Genomic DNA, 22,092 nt, shown 5'->3' with positions numbered 1-22,092 from the left:
CCTAGCTCTCGAGCAATAAAGCTCCGTAGGGGATATAGAGAAAAACATTGGTAGTGAGAATGTTTGAAATCATCAATTAAATATTAGCACTAATTATCACAGTACAATATACAGATGGGTGCTTTCACAAGATAACTGAAATCTAGGTTACACAAGCATGTTGTTGGATGAGCCAATAGTTCGACACCTGCAGACACGTACATACACTTTGTAAATGTTCTTCCTGCTTTTAAATTAACTTGTTTCAAAGTACTGTATATTATTTTTAAACAGAAGGCAAATACACATAATTTGCGCTTTTGTATTCACAGATATGCATTATAAATAAGATGCCAACATGTTTAATAAGTATTCAGAAGTTTGCAAAGTAGAAACAAATGGGTAAAGAAGTATGTTATAAGCAAATCCTCAGCCCTGTTAAATACTCGAATTCAATGTGTGTATACACAAAACTGACATCCATATTTGCATTCCTAAAAAGTATTAACTACTTTAATAACTTTAAAACTGTTGGATTTTGTAATCACTAAATATTAAGATAAATGCAACTGATGATTTTAACTTCTCTTTACAACCTACCCATTTCAGGATTTGCATCTGAAAACATGAATATTCCCAAATTAAAAAGTCACTGTGAATAGGAGCAATAAACAATACTATGTGCGACTGTTAACAAAAACACAATCAGTTTGAACCACCAAATCTTTTAATATGTCAATGAGTTTAACATGTTCAAAAACCTGAAACATCTGAATAGTTCTGATTTAGCTGCCTTGATTCACCAGATCTGTTGATACGCTTACAATACCTTCTTTAATATTTCAAAAGGTTTTCGTATATGGGTAACATTAATTTATATATTTCAAATTGTAAATGGTGTAATTGCCACATCTCAGGCTTACATATATACTGAGGGCAAAATAGACCTGCTGCGCAATTATTTTTTTTAATAAAAAAATGATGTTATATATGCAATCTTTTTTTACCCGATTACACCATTTGGAGGTATCCAAACAATTGGAATTGCCTGCACAAATGCATTTGCTGTACAACTAATGCGATATCCAAAAGTGCCTCCCTGATTAACTGTTGAAATACCTAGGAAATATGGTTATCCCTGAGTCTGTCACATGTGCCCGTTATCCCTCCTGCAAAAAGGTCCCCTCTGAGAAAAGGTACTTAGATGCACAGAGTTGAATGCACAGACTATGAGGGTCACTTACCCCCACATTGTTCCCCCAAGAATTTGATTTGTCAGCTTTCATTTGTTAAGCTTTGGTACTTTAACACTATACATATTTTACATAGAGCACAGGCAGGTATGTAATTGGCATTTTAACATGTTTATTGTTTAAACTTAATTGTGGTACTGTAAAAGTTTTAAAATAGTTGTAATTACTTATTTCTTCAGGATTGTTAATTGCATTAAATACAAATCTGTGTATAGAAAATTATTTGGTTTCAACCAGATATTAGAGTCTCCTGTGTACTATAAATTCTTTTTATATACAAATGGAGTTGTGTGCTTCCTACACAATACTATAAAATACCTGCTCTGATTTCTAGAAAGCAATAGAGAGATCATTACACGTGGGTGGTTCATGCACTTAACTTGCAAAAAGACAAATAGAAATAGCTTAATAAAATGTATATATTTTGATTCAATAGGATACAAAATAAGAATGTATTACTCGCCGTATTTAAACAATCTACATTGTATAACTTAAAAACGTATTTGTTTTGGAGTTTATTATATCCAGCAATCTGTGTATTTTAATATCCTCCCATTATTTAGACTGAAAACAAATACATTCTGTTTATGTTCATTGCAATTCCATGTTGTCCTCATTGTGGATTGACTCTAAAATTCAGTGTAAAACATATGTGTTCTGTGTGTATTTCACTAACTACCCCCCAAATTGACAAACATGCATCAAGAGCTGGAACAGGCTCTAGATCACTTTAGTTAATATGTATGCTGAAAATACTACCCATTCTTCCATGTCCAGAACTTCTTATCCTTTTTAAATCCACATAAGTAACCATTTATTTTTGTAAACTTTTATGTGGAGCTACGAAACGACGAATTACCTGATACAGATATGCTATGTTATCCTCAATCAAACATCCTTTATGAATCCAGTTGAGTAATCATGTATCCACATTTTCAAGCCCTTATAGTGATCATTTACTTTGCTCTGATATCCTCAACTTAAAATCATCTTAATATCCTCAACAAAGAATTCCCAACACCTGTTTAACTATTTATGTTGGTCAACGGGATGAACCCGTGTAGGGCCCTCTAAGACGAGGTGGCGCTCTTATGGGACGGATGGGGATCCAGAAGTTGCTCAAACATCAATAAAAAGATTGACTCAGAGAGTTGGCAAAAGGTACGCTGTTCTTTAACAATTATCTAAAACAGGGAGTACAACGGACATCAATGGATATCTCATGGCAAGGTCTCTCAGATTTACATGAAAAACAAGCTATTATAGTAAAACTTTGTCATCACTGATGTCACACTACGTGGCAAACTGTAAAACCTAAACTGGATTGTGGTAGGGCTGTGTGAAACATCTACATACATATTCTGTGGGGTGTGGGATTGTGATAGGACCTCTATTGTCAGGTGGGCAACTATGGCCTCCTCTAGTGCAAGTCATCTTCATCGTCATAAAATACACAACGGTTTATTGTTTAGCAAACTATTGGGCTCTTTGATACGTGGCCCCTTATAATTGGTTGGGTCCTGGTACCCTTTGGAATATTCCACTTGCTAGCAGCACGCAAGCTGGTACCACAGGTGTGGATGGGTAGGGCTTGACCATTCCTCCCCACCCAATTATTCCAACATCTATCATCACTACTATCTGTCACTCAATTACCCTTTGAACATGGCCTTGTACGATGCACAACTCCTGGGAATAAAAGGGAATATGAATATACTTGCAACTTCTCACCTCAGCGTCATCTGCTCAAGTCTATTTTCACCTAGTTCACGTGACTGGAGACCACGTTTCGAGCTTCTTTACTGTCTTTAATGGGTTTTAAACGAATACAACTTGGCACTCATTGTCCTTTTGCTATACCTTGGCAGGGCGTGGCACGCCTCTTGCTTTCATTGTTTCTTTTGAGGCTAGATACAACCAGTTCTCAGCTGCACTGGCCTTTTGACACTGGCCCAGACAACCCCTCTTGAATTTTTCTTTGCTCGTCAGCTATTTTAATTAACTGTGCCATGATTTCAGCTTCCATGTTCATGGGGTCTCAGTTTTCTAAAACACGATGTGGAACATCCAGATTTGCTATGCATATATATACCTTGGCGCATTGCAGCAATCTATTCACTACGTATAGACAGCCTTTATGATTACTTAGTCTACTTGCATGTCCAGCATCTGTACACTTATAAAATTGTTTGCATGTTCTTCCGTGCTCTTCACACGTGTAATCTTTATTTTGCACCTAAAAAGTCATTTGATCTTTTACTTTGTCACATGATTCTATATGTTTTCTTTACTTTGTCGTCTTTCATCTCTTCTCGTGTGTCACTTTACGTCGTGTGACATCACCAGTCTGCTCTTTCGTTCATCTTCTCTCATTCTTCAGGGATCTTTCCTTAGAGACTATCAGTGCTTTGTGGATACATAAAGAAAAATGTTCTCAATGGATACTTTTAGTCAAAGGCTGCTCATGGAATTGGCATCAATACAGGTGTCTTGCTTATCACTATTTCCGGTTCCCAAAATATAGGTAGCTTATGGCTGGGATTTCTAGGAGAGGCTTTTGGCTCCTTCTCTACAAGGAGAACTTATTAATGTCTCCTTTGTTTTTTCAATAGTACGAGCCCACATCACAAGATGTGTTAATGCTATTTAACCAGCCGAAAACAATTGCCTTATTCAGTTGTCTGTGGGCTGTTATGTATAAATATATAAAGGGGCAGGAATTGTGGGGAGTGTGGGAGTTAGGAGAACAGAACAGGAGGTGGAGTGCTGTTCCTGGTGGGGCAGCCAGAGCAGAAGGTGCTAAGAGAGTATTTAGGACGAAGAGGAAAGTAGAGACTGGGCGCAGGTAAAAAGAAGTGATCAGGAGGATGTGGCCAGAACATTAAAAAAAGGGGTAGAGGAGGGGACAAGGAATGATCAGGAGGAAGGGAGAACATTGAAAGTGGAGTTGGAAGAAGTGATAAGGACTGATCAGGCGGATTAAGTAAGAGAGTTCAGATGGCGGTGGAGGAGGTGACAAGAGTATATGAGCAGATGGACATGAGTTGAAAGACAAGCTGCCAAGAAATATCAAGAAGTATTGTGGAAGAGCGGATAGAAGGATGGGTGACAGAGAAGAAGAGAAAGAGGAATAAGGAGGAGGTGACTCTACCAACACCCAGAAGGAAGGATGGAGTGGAAAAAAGGGATTTGATTTAGAGAGAAAAGATGGATAGAGAGTGAGAGAGGGGGGAGGCTCTAGGTGAAGAAGAGCTAACTTGGAGCATGACTAGACAACAGAAAGGACAGAAGTGGAGAAAGCAGCCGTACAGTAGAAGGGGAGAATGGGGATCTCAGAATAAAGAAAGATATTATGTTTTGAACCAGAGAAAAGGGGGTTGGTCTTGGCTTAGGTTTTGGAGTAACTCCTAACCTTATAAAGGAGCACTGTCCAGGGAAGGGCCCAACAAATTGGGTTAATCCTAAGAACCACATGGGTCCCACAGATGAATACGACTGTCACCCCCTTTCAGATTACTCAACTCACCATCTTTCCTGGAACAATGACTCCTATCGTACCCTTAGGGGAGAGACAGAAGGGTAACGAGAAACATAAGGAGTGGGGGTGACAAACAACAACATCAACCTGAGTAAAAATAGATTATAACTCTTAATAAGACTTAACTGTATGACTAGCAAGAAACAGCAGAACATTTCATGTTGAAGATAAAAATAAAACATGAGGGCATGGCACCCAGCAAGACCAGGCCTTCCAAGGCAGTCCTCTGGCACAGTTACATTAGGCGTTTCATAGAAACATTAATTTTGAAGATTATAGGAAGCATTATTTGAAGAAGGGCCAGCAGTATCCATTTAATCCAATCTTTGAAAATGAATTACTTGTCTTAGATCTCCAGGATTACCAAAAGAAGTTGTATGACCTTTAACAGTTACTTTAAAGATGCAGGATGAACTATGCCATATCTGGTGTTGAGTTGTTTCAACTCTGGCCTTAGCACAAGGAGATATTTTCTTCTCACAGCTGTGGTATTTGCAACATCTTGAGAAAAGAAAATGTTGTTTCCATTTCAAGTGAGGTGTTTAATCATCTTGGCTTTTTTCATAATAAGTTGCACATGTTTGAAGTCTAGGAGAGCAAAGAGTTCTTGATATATTTCTTAAACTAACCAACGGTTGTGTAGAACCAATTCTGTGAGCTTATGAATGTTAAGTTGCAGTAAAGGGGAGAGATCCAATAGCTTGGGTAACATGTTAATGAGAAATAGCATGGCATTATCTCCTATAATACCTTCCGAAAGGCCTATGATTAAAAGATTGCTTCTTCTATTTCTGTTTTCCAAGTTTTCTACATATTTTAGAAGCATTGTGACTGAGTGTTCTAAACTGGCAACTCTATTTGTAATATCTTCTGCATCCCAAATTCTCCACTCCACCTCCGAAATCGGGGATTCAAACACTTACCATTTGTCATCTAGAAGATGCAGTTTATTGTTAGTTGCCTTCATAAAAGATTTTAGGGCTCTGATTTCATTTAAAATAGTAAGCATGGCTGTGTCCATGCCTTCTTCATTGGGTGTGGGCAATTCACTTTTTTGCCTCTTTAATGTGGTGGCTGTTGTTGAGGAGGAATCCTTACCCAGGTTTTTTTGGGATGTAGCCATACTTATTTGGTATAGGTGATAAGCTTGAGGTGTATAATTTTTGGCTTAGATTTCACCTTTTAATATTGTAGAGCCTCAAATAATTTGTAGGATTCTGAAAGTACAGCATCAGTCAGTTTGATGAGGAAAAGTACATTTGCCTTTGGGAGTGGCCAAATATACCTTTACTACTTAGAAACATTTATTTAGAAACAGAGATGCAATGTTCATTTCTGTGCTTTGCCTTTAAAACGGTCCGTGTTTTGCTGGAAATGTGCTTACACACACAGGTGGAACACACACAACTCATTAGCCGGAGCAGCTGACAGGAATCCTAGTAGCGTTGTTACTTCAGCCCGCTGTTTAAGGCCTTGAAACACCTCCTCCCACAAACTCTTTTAATGCCAACCCTACGGGTCTTCAGATTGTCATGTCAGGGCTTTCCTAGTTTCATAAACCATCGCAACCTGAAACGGGTAAGAAAAGCAGACTTTCACTGCATCATTTATTGTTTGAAGTGTGCAGTGAGCTCAGGAATCAGCCTGCTATTCTGCTCGGATCCAAGCCACGCCTCTCTGAAATTACTTTTCTATGTGTTTTTGTGTCTTTGAATGCTTTGTGATGACTTTCATGCCTTTTCACATGCCTTGCTTTGCAATGTTATGATCTGCTAACTTTGGTTTTAGGTTTGTCTGTCACTGGGGTTTTCTGATGATTGTCCACACTAACACATTCAAATTCTTTTTTCCAACACAACATACTCATACCAACTAAGCCACCCATGGAAGCTAAAGATTCATTTCTGCACATACATCAAACATCAGTGTGCTACATTGCTACATCCAATTTACAAACCATACCATGTGTTAATACATCCTAGCATTATGGGAATCAGGCTCCAATCAGACAAAAATGCATGTATGCTCTTGAAAAAGACCGCTTAGAAACTGACCCACACAAATAGTTCAGGTTACTTCTAGTGGGCACCTATCAACACAAAAACAAAGCTATCTTGCGTTTGCCATTCTCTTCCCACTAACTTAGCCCACCTCATCCTTCTTTCCCATATCCAACCGAGGGTCTGGGGGACATCCATATGGCTGCAGAGTGTTTTATACATTGCAGTAACATAACATATTTATGTCTATGTTCCTTGAAGTGATATTTGAGCATCATTCAGTTTCCACTTTGATGATGAGAAGCAAATAGGCTGTGTGCCTATTCACCTTCACCATCATTAGTCTGTATATCGTGGATTAGGGTTGCTGTGCTCTGGCAAAGGTTCACTTACTCTTAGGCGTCAACAGCTTGGCTATGATCTGAATTATTCCTGATTGGTGTTGTCAGGGGAGATTTCTAAAATATTGAACTTCAGAAGGTGTGCAGTCACATCAAGAGCTCTGAAGCATTTATGTCCTGCCCACCTGGCTTACTGTCAACTGTAGGTCTTAATAATGATGATAATAATAATTATTAGGTAATGTATACAGTGTTGTATGCTGGATTCCTCTAGATAAGTTACATAGTAGTCAATGTCACTGTTACAGATGCGGTGCTCCATTTATAAATCTGGGCTGGCGTTGAAGGACTAAGTCGGTCCTACTGGAGTACTGAACTCATGGCACCCATCCGTACCTTGGTCTGAAGGCAAGCGTGCTGTACTTGAGCTATCTTCCTGTCTATTGAAGATTGATGGGTAGGGATCCAGTGATTGACAAGTGTCAAATTGGTGCAGTAATCCTGCTATGATGGTTGTCAGTGAATAGGCCTGGTCAGGCTTTCCAGCCTTCACCAACACCCGAATGTGAATCTAGCAGAATGCTCAGGCATTACACCCTTACTTGACACCATAATGTGAATTTGAGTAGGTGTAAGTCTGTTCTCTAGAGAGATTAGTGGGAAAGCCTTACAACTGTCTCTTCAACATGAAACATGTCGCTATTGGCTATCACTCAATAAAACAAGGTGTAATACATGAATGCACTGTCAGTGTTCAGCACACTGTAAATACCCACTTTCATCTTTTACATTGATGTTGATTATTTCCTCCTCTTCCCAACAGTCTTGTCCTTTGTTATAATTTGTTAGTATATTATGTTTCCTAACATCTCTGCCTTTTGTTGGCTTATTCAGCTTTGCATCTCGTGATTTTAAATGGAGTGTTAAAACTGATATAATATTGTTTCGTCTTCGTTGTATATGTTGGCCTATGCCCAGTCGCTTTGTGAGGAAATCCGTATCGCAAGGTTGCGACCTTAAGTGAATCAAGCCTCCATTTTTGGTTAAAACCGCCATTTTAGTTTATCGTGCAAAGTCACCCTGTGGCCTAAAATGGCCGACCTGTGTTCTCTTGTTCTTACTTTAACCTCTTCAACCTCTGTAGGAGAGTTAATGTCCAACCTGCCTGCAAGCTACATGTTAGGGTCATGTAGACCTTGTCCTTTGTTGACCTCGGAATCAGGGGATTACTTGAATCAGCGATGTTAACCTACAAGTATATAAGAACAATAACGCTATTCAAACATGTCATGCAAAACATCTGTTTGACCTGCATTAAAGAAATGTGTAAAGAGTGTAAAGTTAAACCCAGAGAATAATAGTGTTTGTTAGCAAATATATTAAAAAGTAAACCACATGCACGAGATATGTAAATTAAGAACGAACCTGGCGTGACCCTAGCCCAGTACATGATTAACTTGTAGGAGGCTGGACATTGTTATAAAGAAACTGTATAAATACGCTGATGTCCAGCTAGCAAATCCTGTTCACTGCTCACATTGAACCCTGCTGGAGGTCTCTGTGATTTATTGACGGCCAAATAGCTATTTGTGTACTTTGTTTTGTAAACTGTACAGCACTGCAATAAAGATTCTGGGAATCTTTACAAGCCTGTGTCAGTGTATTTCTCTTTGCATGGTGTAAAGGCCTTAATATTGTATTTTCTGATTCCACAGGAGATACATATGTTTGCTGACAACCACATAGGAATATATCCAAATTGTGATGCACAGTCTCCGACATAAACAGTGTTGGGATCTATTGTTCACATTTATAGATATTGAGTCGCCAACTTTTTTATAACATCCATGTGGCATTGTTTTGTATGTGGTTTCATGTGAATGTGAGCTGTTGCTTGTGACTGTGTTCTGTGTAGCGTGTGTTGTTGAGTTAATGCACAGTTTCCCCTGCATGGCATCCTTAGAATTATGGACAGATCATGAATTCTCTCATTTAGCACAACATAGTTAATCCTGTAATAATAAACATCAAAACCTGGAAATGTAACCAGTACTGACTTGAATGGCATTTCATACTGGAAAAATATCTGTGTACCACCACTTCCAATCCATCTTAGTCAGTGGTCGGAGTCTATGAAAATAAGTAGTCAACCACATCACCACACCCACCCCCAAGAACAATCCGAACCCAAAAACAAACACACCTGCTGTTCAGGGGAATGTGCAGTGCAGTAAAAGAATAGGAGCAGTAAAACATTTTTATAAAGTATAGGAACACCGCTCCCAACCACTCCTGCCCACTTCGACCACTGGGCTTAGTGAATGTCTACATCACTTTGACCAAGATAAAGGATTAGGGATGGATCTGTTGAAGTTCAGAACTATTGCAGGTTATCACAACAGTTAACCGTTCCATGCTGGATTGCATACCATCGCTCGCCACAAAGATTAAAAGAAATGGGATTTCCAATTGAAATGGAGCAGACCCAGGTGTCCGAGAAATGGTAACAAAATGGGCTGCACTCATCTGAGCTTAACTCGCAGCTGCCAATATCATCAAAATGCACAATCCATATCTATATAAATCTCTAATGCTATGATTGCTTTTTTAGTCTCAGGAAATAATATAACGTTGCAGCCAGTAAATGCATTCGTTCAGATGAAGGAACAACACAGATTGTGTTGCAATGTCATCCCAGAGTCTTTTGCTAGAGCAATTCAACGGGTACAATTTCAATTAACGGAAAAGTTACTTTCGGTGAGCAATGTCACATGTTAGTCAATTTCGTTTCTTTGAATAGGTGTAATTCTATCGAACCTTTTGCCTGCTTTTCTTGAGCAGGGATTGCATCTTGTCTCCCTGTGGAATGCAGCAGAACACTGATTGTGTAATTATCTCCCAAGGTCGCCGCTTGCTGGTTCGAAGCATCACATTGAGAATGACATAAACATACTCCAGGTTTTTTTGTCTGCAATTGGTAATGGACATTGTAAGTTATTGTCAACACGTTTTTCATGGACACGAAACAGTTCCTGTATTGAGATGTATGCTGCATCTCCAAACATTTCATGAGAGTTTGATGTTGCTTCCAACGAAGCAATAGGTACATTTTCAAACAGCTGGAATAGGGAGAGGCCGATCCATGTTGCTTACAGTGAGGCAACACAATGTCTTGCTGTTGTCCAGTCTTGGGAATCTCCAACCGGTTCCAATATACTTTGGAGCACCACATTGTTTCCAGTGAGGTGCAGGGCTGGACTGGGAACCAAAAGTGGCCCTGGAAAAATGTTCAAAGTGGCCCCATATGTTGCCGAACGATTGTGCGCAGCGCATGAGCCCAACTGTTCTATCAGGAGATTAGGAGTATTCCCCAAGAAAATGTTCAATATAATTAGTACAAATGAGCACATTTAAAGCATCTTTTAAACATATATGGAATAAAAAGTCATGATGGGGCAATAGAGGGATAAATGGAGCTGTACAGGGATGTTACACATATTAAACATGAGCAAAACAAATTCATCCAGTAGTAAAGGTGCTCAGGCGACATGCAGCACTGCCCTTGTCATCCTATTCCCGTGCTGGGAAGGCCACACAGATAAATGGCATTCTTAACTGAGCATTAGAAATGTCAACAGTTTTGACTTTTGTATAGATATGGGAAAGGCATTTGCCAGGCACTGCCATTGTGGAATTAACTGGATTGTAGCATCTGCACAGTCGTGATAGTACCCAGGCATATAGTTGCACTGCCTGGTGAATGCCTAATATTGATACAAATGTTTAAACTGTTGGTTTTGCCAGTACTTGTTTTTAACAGGACTTCAGTGAAGGACAGGCACAGTGCTTATAAATCGAGTGGGTGAGGGCAGGCCTGGTTGTCTTTTGTATTTCACCAGTAAGCTTCTACAGTTCTAATTAAGTCATTACATCTCAGAAGACTGCTTTGACAAAACACTGGCGGGCACTTTAAGCACACAGTTTGATGGTAGGGCTTGATAATGCTAGCTAAAGACATCCCAAGAGGATGTGTTTTTGGGTGGAGAGGGGCAGAAAGTAGGTGGAAATGGCCATAGGGATTAGCATGGTCATGGGCAGTCACTGTGTGGGGATATAATCAAACAACATTTACAAGGTTTGCATCCCAAAAGGCACCATAGGGTCGGAAAGTGGACAGCAGGATTCAGGGAGTTGATGTTAGGAGGGGAAGAAGATCGACCAGACATAGGGCCTCATCACGACTTTGGCGGTAACCCTTAAATCCGGCGGTCGCGCTATTAGCACCGGATTTAAGGGTCCGCCTGAATCAGGAAGTGTTATAAAACACTTCCATGAATCAGGCCCTCTGCCTTTTCATATTATTCCAGCTTGAACTTTCTGATAAGGACCTGTAACACTGTGATGAAGCGCCCCTCCTGCAATAGTGTAAGGAGGACCATTGAATACTCTAGAGAACTTATCACCAAGCAAAGGAGTAGAGGGTCAAGCTTCTAAATGCACCTAGCAACAGGCTCACGGATACCCCCACCCAGGGGTACATTTAAACTATTCTGCAGGAAAACAGTTTGCTGTACGAAATTCAGAAGCCATTATAGAATGGCCAAAAAGGTCCACTGAAATTGACCCTGCTCAAGCGTGACTGTCCCTCCCTGCCTAGGGGGTCACCTTCAGCAATCAGCACATGGCCCATCTGATGTGTGTGGCAGGGCGGCAGGCAATCGAGTGCTAAACTCTGGACGATTAGCTGTATAATATTAAAAGATGGATGATCGATGAACCTAGACGATGGATCTGCGAGTCCCGAGAACTAAGTGTTGGGGAACCAAGTAAATAGAGACAGCAAGCATGTCAGAGAGGTACTCCTGGGTAGTGGCCTGCCTGGGGCAGAGGGAACTAGGACAGGGCCTGTGAGGGATAGATGGATGGATAGGAAGGGCAAGACTGCAACATCTAAGACATGGTCACATGGAGGGTCTGTGGGAACATATGATCACAACGCAGCAGCTAAGATGTAAGGGTGGACGTTCGATTTGCCCAATTTCACGGTATAAAATCAGACTTCTGTATGAATGTGGCGCTACTTAACATCCGCGTTTTGGTGCAGGTTAGGACATTAATGGCCCACCAGCCCGAGCCAAAGTAGAGCTAAATGAAACAAGGGCCTTACGCGTGACATTAATGGCCAAGCCTGCAAACACAGGTGTTAAAGCTATTAACAGCTGGGCCTGGTGACCAGGCTGCTGATAGTATGTATGGTTAAAAAGAAAGGGAAACCTTTGGCCACCTTGATCAACGGGAGGGTTTCAAAAATTCAGCATAGCCACAAAAGAGGTGACAAGGACCATGCGTTCAGCCGTGGAAAGAAAAGCGTGCACCTGTGCATCACGGGTGTAGGTAAGAGGGTGCAGAACTGTGACCCTGCTCATGTTGTACTCAGACGCACCCCGAGTTTACAATGATTCAATGATTACAATGATTCATACAGGCTGGCAGGCGAAAACCAGGGCTAGCCCCATGTAGTCTGGCCATGCCACACCACATGCAGCACCAGCTAGATGCTTCGTCAGGCAGTTACCCACCAACATTTCACGAAGCAAAGGTGTTTCTTACGCAGCCATCGCATTTACATCACTCTGCCTTTATCATGCTCAATGCTACAGCTCCTTGCCAAAATGAGGCCATTTCTCAATCCATTTTTACACCTCCTAGCAATTTACGACCTGCCTCTGGACCAGGACCACACTACCCTCTGGAACCCGCCTCCCCTGGGCTCACCATACAAGGCCAACCCTTCTCCAGGGCAATGAGCGAGTCGGGAGATGACTCCCAATTGTCAAGCACTAAGTGAGCTCCCATTTTGGCTTAGCAATTTAACCAATCTTCTCAAAGAGGTCTTCTCCAGAAAAGCCTAATGGCTTCCTGCTAGTTCTCGCCAGTAAAGCTCCTCGTCCTTTCCATCATCTTTATGTAGGCATTTTTCAGCTCCCTGAAACATCTCTGGCATTTACAGTACTATCGAAAATGCACACTGTTTTTACCAGGATAGAACAATGCAAAAGCATGTTTTCCATGTATTTTATAAGTTCAACCCGGTTCTAGAGGCGCCGCATGAAGAATGGTACAGCTTCGTGCAGGGTTAGAGTCTGCCGACATCGTAACGCCAACATTCAAAAAAAGCTGTAGCGCCAGGAAGGGGTGCACCACACGCTCTGACAACTAAACTACACTTCTGCATTCACATCTCTTTCTCAGGCAGGGGCCTGCCTCAAAATGCACTCAAGCGACACACAAGCCACCCCAACCAAAACACAAGAAACATTATCTGCGCATCTAAGGCTAGGCTTAACAACAAGAACATTTAACATTTAAGAAGGACCTAGAGAGAATGAAGGATAATGTCAAAGGATCAGTCATAAAGAATTAAAGAAATATGGAAGAGCAAAAAGTGGTAGCAAGAGAAAGTATGGCAGAAAAGGAACACGTTTGGAATGTGGAAAAATAAAGACTGAAAGGGGAAATGAAGAAAAACCAGGAGGAAGTCAGTGCAATGAGAAAATCACGGGATGCGTGGCTGCAGGCTACCACCCTGAATGAAGATTAGCCCAAATCCAAAATAAGAAACACATTGCTCATAATCACACCTAAAATGCAAGCGCAGCCAGTGCCGCAGCAGCACACTGCTCCTGAGTGCTTCGTCATCGCAGCACTCAGAGCAGAGACAGCACTCAGGTTGCAGGTCGGCACAACATCACGGGCGGACCGGGCTGCACTGTATGCTTGCACCTGTGCATGTGCTGCAAGCACAGCACGTGCCCTATGCTAGGTGGCACCGGCAGTGGCCCTCACAAATGGGCATATGTCTGCTCCGGGCAGAAAAGAAATGCAGCAGCCACATGACAGCGAACCACCCAGGCTGCCCTGGATGATCATCCATTCCCAAAATATTGTGTGTATTATTCCCCTAAGGCCCCAATCAAGAAAAGAGACCCTATGCCCGGGTGGCCTACCAGGGAAAGTTCCGGTGTCCCAGTGCACCAGTCCAGCACTGGTGAAGTGATGCAATCTTCATTAATTGAACTGCATTGTGACTGTCCGAACCGCTTACATAGAGCAAAGAATTTCCAAGTTATTCCCAAAGAGGAAAGGGGGTGTTTCATTATTCATCTGGTTGGTGAATGTATATACACTGCAGGTAGATTAAGGAAGTCCAAAGCAGAGACATCTTTATTTATATGGCAGTGTCAAAGGTCCCCTAATGAGTTGTAGTAAAGTCAGACAACTTAAACTCGTGTAATATCTCCACAATATTGTGTATCATGCATTAAGTGACCTTCCCTTTACACTCAGAGAAATAAGGATCTGAGATTCAAATATTTAGTTTCAAGGTTTTTCGTATTCATATGAAACGCACTTTGAATATTCATACAAAAAAAACATATTATCTTCATAATGCCCAAATATATTCATGATGTCCCTATCATGGTCTTCTCATAGTATACAGTTGCACAATCTAGGACAGACAGCCGAGACATTGGGCCATTTTTCAAGGACTTGAAGATTTAGATTAGCCAGGAAACCAGACCTAAGTCAATCAATCAATCAATCAATCAATCAGTTAATCAGAGAGTAGGGTTATTTATGAAACCCTCTTTTAAATGAGAGCATGAGAATGCCCCCTTAACATGGGTTTCCATCAGAAACACCAGGCTTTGAATAGTTAGGAGAGTTCTCCACTGAAAATGGCAAGTAAATACAGACTAGTTTCAGGGCTTGCTTGGGGATTTTGGACAAACGCCCCTGGATATTCGTGAAGGACTAGCCACACAGATAGCCTTCCACGAGGATGGAAAGCAAATTCCCAGGTTATGTTCAGTGTCTGCTCAGGAATTTTGGCAGAGAGTCCACCTGCAATTCTTCTTGAACGAATGCCTGCAAAAACAGCCTTCCACTGGGACTGGTGGTCGAATGCCTAAAGCTATCAAAAGTGGGATTTCCATAATCGCCCGAGTCAATATGACTCTATATAACCCAATAGAAGGTGAAACTACGTACTCAAAAACCACCAATATTGTAATGCTACATCCAAACCCGACTTGGAGATATCCCTCTACTTACCAGTGCCATTTATCATGATTCCAGATGTATGAATAGAAATATTCCTTCTAGAGAACATATGTATCAGCCAGTTTCTTTCCCGGGTCCTTATCAAAGACTGCTTCAAGTTTCACTTAACAACCACTCCTCTAAGTTAAGGGCAATATCACACGTGTTTACAATATCAGTCATACCATTAATTCCTTTCCGAGTGACTTTTCAGAACCTTAGCTTTTGTCTCTCCATGTTCCACTGTGAATGAGACTGAAAGCAATGTCCATTTTCTTAGGCAAATTGATGCATTGTATTTTGGGTTTTCCCTTGTTTTGTCTTTCAATATTCATCCTCAATGTTAATGGGTACATTATTCCACCAGCCTCAATGTTCCATTACATATACTCATGATACTGCAGAAAACCACCCCGAGAAACCATAGCACCAATGGTGGCATTGCAATCTAGCTCTGAGTGTCAAGGGTGCATGCGAATACTGTTTCCAGTATTGTCATATGCAGATTCCGTTCTGTGGGGTACCCTCTTTGCACTCACTCAACATGCTTAGCATACATGGAGCAACAAGAAACTGTGTCAGAACGTTTATGATTGAGGCATTTTGTTATAGTGTACACTGCCAACTGAGTCACTTCTAAGTGGGTTTTTGGTGGATGGATGCCACGCGGGCCTCAGACTCATTTTACGCTATAACGTATTCCTTTAAAAAAACACTAGAATGATCTATAAAGGGCACGTAAAGTGTGAGTTCTGGTTTAGATATGCCACTGATTTAGGGATGTTTACTACAGCGCCCTGTGTAGTTAATAACTTAATTGGATCTGGGAACATACTGCTGGTGTAATACAAATGTCTTATCCAGGGATGCCTTCAGCCACTCTATTAGCACTATGCATTTCCTTCCCTGAAGTCCTGCTAAAAACCAGCAATGGCAAGTGTTTGCTTGTGCATATTGGGAATTTGCCAGGCACTGCAATTAAATGTCCAGGTACTTGCACTATTTTGCCGCTGCTACCATCAGTGGGTATCTAACACCACTATGGTGGTGCTTGGCAAGTGCCTTTTCCATGCCAACATTAAAGCCCAAACAGTTGGCATTGCCAACGCTTGTTTTAAAATAGTGATGCAACTGCATTTTTGGTACCCACCACCAGCTGAATAATGAGTAGTAGACAAATTTTAATAGAGGCCACCATAAGCCATCTGGGTGACCCAGAAAAAGATAAAGCAGAGCCTCGAGATTCACACAGCACTTGTTCCACTATCCATGTAAATTCAGAACGGATCATCAGACCAACTCTCTTGTTTTATACAGTGATGATGTATGTAATTTAATACGTACTGCTATTTTAATTTTGTGAAATGTCGAATTCTTTGACTTAAACAGAATAAATAAATAAAAAAAGGCAAAGTTTCCAAGGTATCCCCTGTGCCCCTACATATGTTATGGCTCTCCTACGCCCCTGGGTGGTTATAAGTAAGATCAAGACAGTTCAAAAGAAATGTCTTCTTCATTCTATTGATCATAGTAGGCATTCCATTTGTGCGTAAAGTTCCATGTTGGTTCTCCTTCAATAACTGCATATAGAAGTTTAAAAATGGGATTGGATTTCCAAAGCAACTGATATGTTATGACAAAACACCTTTTTTCAATACTGATTCAAAAAGAAACAATGGTAATATAGATTAGCATGGGCACAGAACAATGAACCCGGTGCCCCAGACAGGCCCAGTACTATACCTGTGGCCAAAGCCATAATCTGTTCATCCATTGACATCATATCATTAGTACCCAGTGGGGGGGGCAGCCTCCCAGCCAATGGTGAGGCTCAGAATGCAGGAATTACCACATGGTAATCCTGCCGTCCTGAACCTCCTCATGGCCGACGGCCGCCACCTTCCCTTGTCGGGGGAATCAGGTAAGTCTTCTCCCGCACGCCACCTCCCCCAAATTCCTTTAATGCCCTCCCACCCCCACTTACCTTCTTTTTTTTCCATTTCAAGAGCGGACACGCTGGGAGTGCTTCAGTCCTCAGCACATACTCTCCCGATCTGTGACATGCCGTCATGGAAAGGAAGACCAGACTACGTGTAGTCCCTTCTCCATTCCCATGGCGGGCATTTTTTTGTTACATTTTTTTCCTATCTTTTTAAAGGCTGCCATGGAAAAGGAGAAGGGACTACCTTTAGTCAATTCTCCCTTTTCATGGTGGCCAATGTATTTGTTTGCTTTTTTATGTATCTTTTTAATGACCGCCCTTCCATTGCGGGCATTTTTTTAACATTTTATTTCTTCTGTTCCGAACAGAAAAAAATGCTTTTAGTATCCCGGTCTAACCGCCTTTGGTACGGGCCTGTAACTGTGGGTCCCGGGGGCATTACCTTAGGCGATAATGGCCCGCAGTCTCGGGGCTTATTGCCACATTAATGAACTGCAAGAGAGTATGTGCATGTGTCACCTTTGCTGTCTGCATGCAGAACGTTCCGCCAAGGTTTACACAGGCAGGGAACACACATTCAGATAAAAACAGGGATTTTTGATATTGCTTCTAAGATGAAATGGAAGCAGAAATAAGGTATGCCCCAGGTGATTACACACAGGCTAGGGAAATTAAAGGGTGGTCGTCGTGTCCATTTAAGAATTAGGCAGTCATGTGTTCATCCAAGGATCAGTTGGTGTTTATCACAGTTTTTAACACAAGACCCAATTCCGCGATTGCAATCATGGCTTACGTCATTTCTCCAGCCAAGTCACCAGTCAATAGAAATACTATTCGCACTTTGTGGTGCTATCATTCTGTGAGACAAGTTGCTGCAAAGGACAGAAAATGCAGAGTAACGGAGCAAATGCGCACATTGCTATCTCTAGAGCAATGGAACACGCTTTTATCATTCATGGACTGGAAACGCTCCGTCCTCTTGTCAGACCAGGCAAGATTGCTAAGAGTGCCTATACATAATTCATGCTGTGGATGTGCGTGCACAAATACCAGGTACAATGACTGCAAGCGTGCGGCAAACCTATCAAAGTTGCATGCAGGGATGAGATTAGTAACATATTGGAAAAACGGAAAGGTCCTTTCCATGAACTCTGGAAGAAGCTTTGTATAATGTAGACCGCGGGTTTTATTTTGTATGCTGGCTTTCCACTGGTAATTTTTTCGTATGTTATCCGCGTCGCACAATTGTACTCTAAGGTTATCAGTATTTTCTTGCAAATGTATTGTTACGCACCTATAGAAATCCGCACAGCTAAACAGACTCGCAAATTAAATGCATGCGAATTTGAGAGCTATAATTACACTCCCGTAAATTGTGGACTGTCATTTCGTGACCACTTGCTTTCACATTTCTTTTATAGTTCTCAAAACGGAAAGTGTTTTCCTGGGATACTTCTGTGCCCAGTACACTTTTGTGTTGTGAGAAACGGTATTGTGCACTTATTTATGGGTATAGATCAGTAACATGTTGTGTATGGTTGACAATAAAAAAAAATGTCTGCACCTCAACCCACAGACCATTAAGGAGGGTCTTTCCTCCCAAGCACAATGTGTAAGATACTCAGAAAGCAATACACACGCAGAGTTAGGTGAAAAGGCGGTAGAACCTGCCCCAGGGTTTCTTGTGATTGATCGGTCTAGCATGCCCTTCCCCTCCGCCTCTTACCAGAGTCGCTGATCGACAAAGCCTGAGATATTGAGAGATGGTAACAGATGCAAGAAGCCATGGGGAAGGGCAAGGATGCCCACAATGAAGATTTCTGGGATACCCGATGATCAAAGTTCCAAGACAGTCCCAGGGGTAGACCATACAGCAAATCCACATGGTTCAAACTGCCCAATTGCAAAAACAATGCAAAGTCCTTCCAGGGTCAAACATACACTGGGCATCATTTACCAAGTGATTTTTAGTGGGATTGAACCATTAAAAAGTGCTTTTGTAAATCAGGCCCACGGAATCCTCAATTCTCAACAAGCAGCACAAGCGAGTCCAAGGTAATGTTCTAGGGGTCAAAACATTAATTCCAACTGCTAAGCCGTTGTAAAATGTAAGGTGGGAGATACTTCTGGGCTGAATTCACACCCACTCAAATGCAGGACAGATGAGTCCGGAAGCCGGCAGGCTCAAGATGAGCCCCAGGAAGAGCAGAATTACCAAGGTGCTGCATCAGCTGAGAAACGGCGACCCGCGACTGACGGTTGCCCTCCGTTTTCACAATGAGTTCCCTCTGGCTGCGGGATCGGCCACTTCTACGCTGAACGTGATGCCGTGGGTGATGGCTGGACAGCTGGCAGGCATTGTGTTCTCAGAGGTCTGTGCTCCGTCCATAGAAAGCGGTTCCTCCTTTTCCAGGTGTGCGAGCGCAGCCATTGACTCCGCCTGAGATAAGGCTTCAGGCTCCTGCCAAAATTGTTTTCATAATTACATGGATAAGAAAACAAAGGGATCATTTTGTAAGACACAAAATGGCATAAGAGGCATACATGCAAGGTGTCAGCCGTGTATGTCTTATTTTCACATTCTGGGCGATTTGGGTGACATTTGAATGTGGGGTAAGAACACAGAACAGAATTACATTAACACCAGGCATAACTCCTTCACCTTCAAACGCTTTTCAGTTTTACACCAGGATATGACACTATGGAATCTGCCTGTTTTTGGAACCTGATAAAAGCAGAAGGATTCCAAAGGAATCCATTGTAAAGACTGCCTGCCATGCATAAATGGCAGGCGGCATTCACACCTCTTAAAAAAGGAATGCAAATGCAAAAAAAGGCATCAAGGCAATTTAATTTGTTTTTACAGCTTGGCTTTGCCCTCCATATTAAGAAATGGCATATTTTGGAATCAACATCACATAAGTGCTAATGTTGACAGACCCCTTCTTGCAGTTAGCAATGCACAATAGATACCCCTTGAGTATTGTGTTGAGGTAAGAATGAGGTGATGTGTCTGAGTGACGGTGCACGCACGGGTGATGTTCAGGAGTGATGATGCTTTCCCTTAAGTGCTGTGTGACTAGGCAAGTTGTTGTCTTGGTGTAATTGCGTATTCAGTGGCTAGTGCCTAAATATATCCACGTATTCAGATAGAAACGGCTGCAGCATATGACTTTCTCATCTTCATAATGTACACTATGGGGCATATTCGTGAATGAAAAAATAGCATATAAGAGATATTCAAGAAATGTGCAAATAACAATTCAATGAGCCGATTCACAGAAGAGCTCATCTCAGAGAGGCACCATTTCACAAAAGAACTGAAAAATGAACGTAAAACATGTGCACGGTAGGCAGAAAGCATGTCGATCAACACAATTAGGCATGCGAGAGGGGAGAGGCAGGCATAAGCGTGCACAGGTGCCCCTAAAAGGAAATCCCACAAAATCAAGCCCCAGATGTGCTCCCACGAATGTCTAACTCCATTTGCTCCAATCACAAACAGGTGCCAGTGGCATCCGAAAGTGAGCAAATGATTAACCCACCAAAACCAGTGGCTCATCACACACCAAATAGAAATAAAACAACACTTTCAAGGACCAGCACATGGAAACAGCTGCATGATGTTTCTATATGACCTGGCAGATGAGCAAGTCACCTTGAGGTACCATTCCCCCCACATATAATACTGGACATGTTGAGTCAATGGGAGGTGGGTCTCACTTCACCTACTATGCAAAGGGATGCCTTCCCACCACTGGTGACGCTGGTAGCATCCTGGCATTCCTTTGCCAAACGCTCTTTCCAGAGGACAAGTGGCAATACAGTGGGCCTACACCAGGACCTAAAGGGAATCCTTGATTGTTGGTAGGCAACACACAGCCCTGCCCTACGATGCCGCTATCAGAGGTTGAATGCTGTTTCGTGGTATAGATGGCACCCACGTGACCGTCATCCCCATGCAGTCACAGAACACCTGAACAGGTACAGGAGGCACTGGCATTATGGAGATGCACAGGTGCTGTGGGATGCAGGCAGCATCATCCTGAACATAAACTTCTCAGGACTTCTCCACAGTCACATCCCCTGCCGCTCTGCTATAAGCCAACAATTTAAGGCAGGGCCGTATGCTGATATATGGCTCCTCAGTAATCACAGACACATAACCCACAACACATGTGCAGCTGTAAAAATGAAAACACATATCACATGAAGCCTCACGTATCCACAGGTGACAGTGGCTTCCCATGAGGAGACCTCTAATTAGCCTTTTCAGGACCGAGTAACAAAGGGCAATGTTACAATACTAAACACACATGCTCCACGATTCCCTAACAGCAGGCATTTGGAGTATTACAATCATGCTTCAGGTGTGTAGAGCACTTGTGCGGAGTGCTGGTGCATGACCCTCTGACCGTTTGTAATGTGATAGTCTCTTGTTCTGTGCTGCACTCAGATGTGACTTGCTGATTGGGATCTGCCCTGATTTGGGACCACACCTGTCTGTCCGTCATATTGCAGTTGATAGAGTGAGAGATGTGGCAAAAGGCTTTAGGGATGAACTGTGCCAAGTTATTTGAAATCAAGCAGGCATGTGTGCCTGATATTGGCTGTATCCATGGTTTATGTGCATGCAAGATTCAGGCCCTGATTCACCCAGCGTTTTCCAATTGGATTTTGCCGTTATAAAGCACTTCTGTGAATTAGGCCCTGATGACTTCAGCAGGAAATGTCCAGAGACTGATTCTGAAACGTATGTCATCCACTGATCGGATCAAATACCTATACTTTTATGGAAGGCACGCACTAACAGAGGTCACTGGTCATTACAACATCCCTGTTATGTGTGCACATCTTGGAAGGTATGGGAAACTCATAATAGTACATGTAAGGTAAACACCAACAAATAAAAATAACCTGACCATCCACTCGTCGT

General features: G+C 42.0%; 1 protein-coding gene across 1 annotated transcript in view; it reads left to right on the top strand.

The window, feature by feature from the left end:
- Positions 1-22,092, top strand: part of THSD7B (thrombospondin type 1 domain containing 7B) — a 2,969,219-nt gene that overhangs the window by 1,290,397 nt on the left and 1,656,730 nt on the right. The window lies entirely within an intron of this gene.

Source organism: Ambystoma mexicanum, chromosome 9 (assembly GCF_040938575.1).
Source record: "Ambystoma mexicanum isolate Mex_15411 chromosome 9, UKY_AmexF1_1, whole genome shotgun sequence".
Taxonomy (NCBI): Eukaryota; Metazoa; Chordata; class Amphibia; order Caudata; family Ambystomatidae; genus Ambystoma; species Ambystoma mexicanum.
The sequence above is the reverse complement of the archived record's forward strand: the minus strand, read 5'-3'. Positions and strand labels throughout refer to the sequence as shown.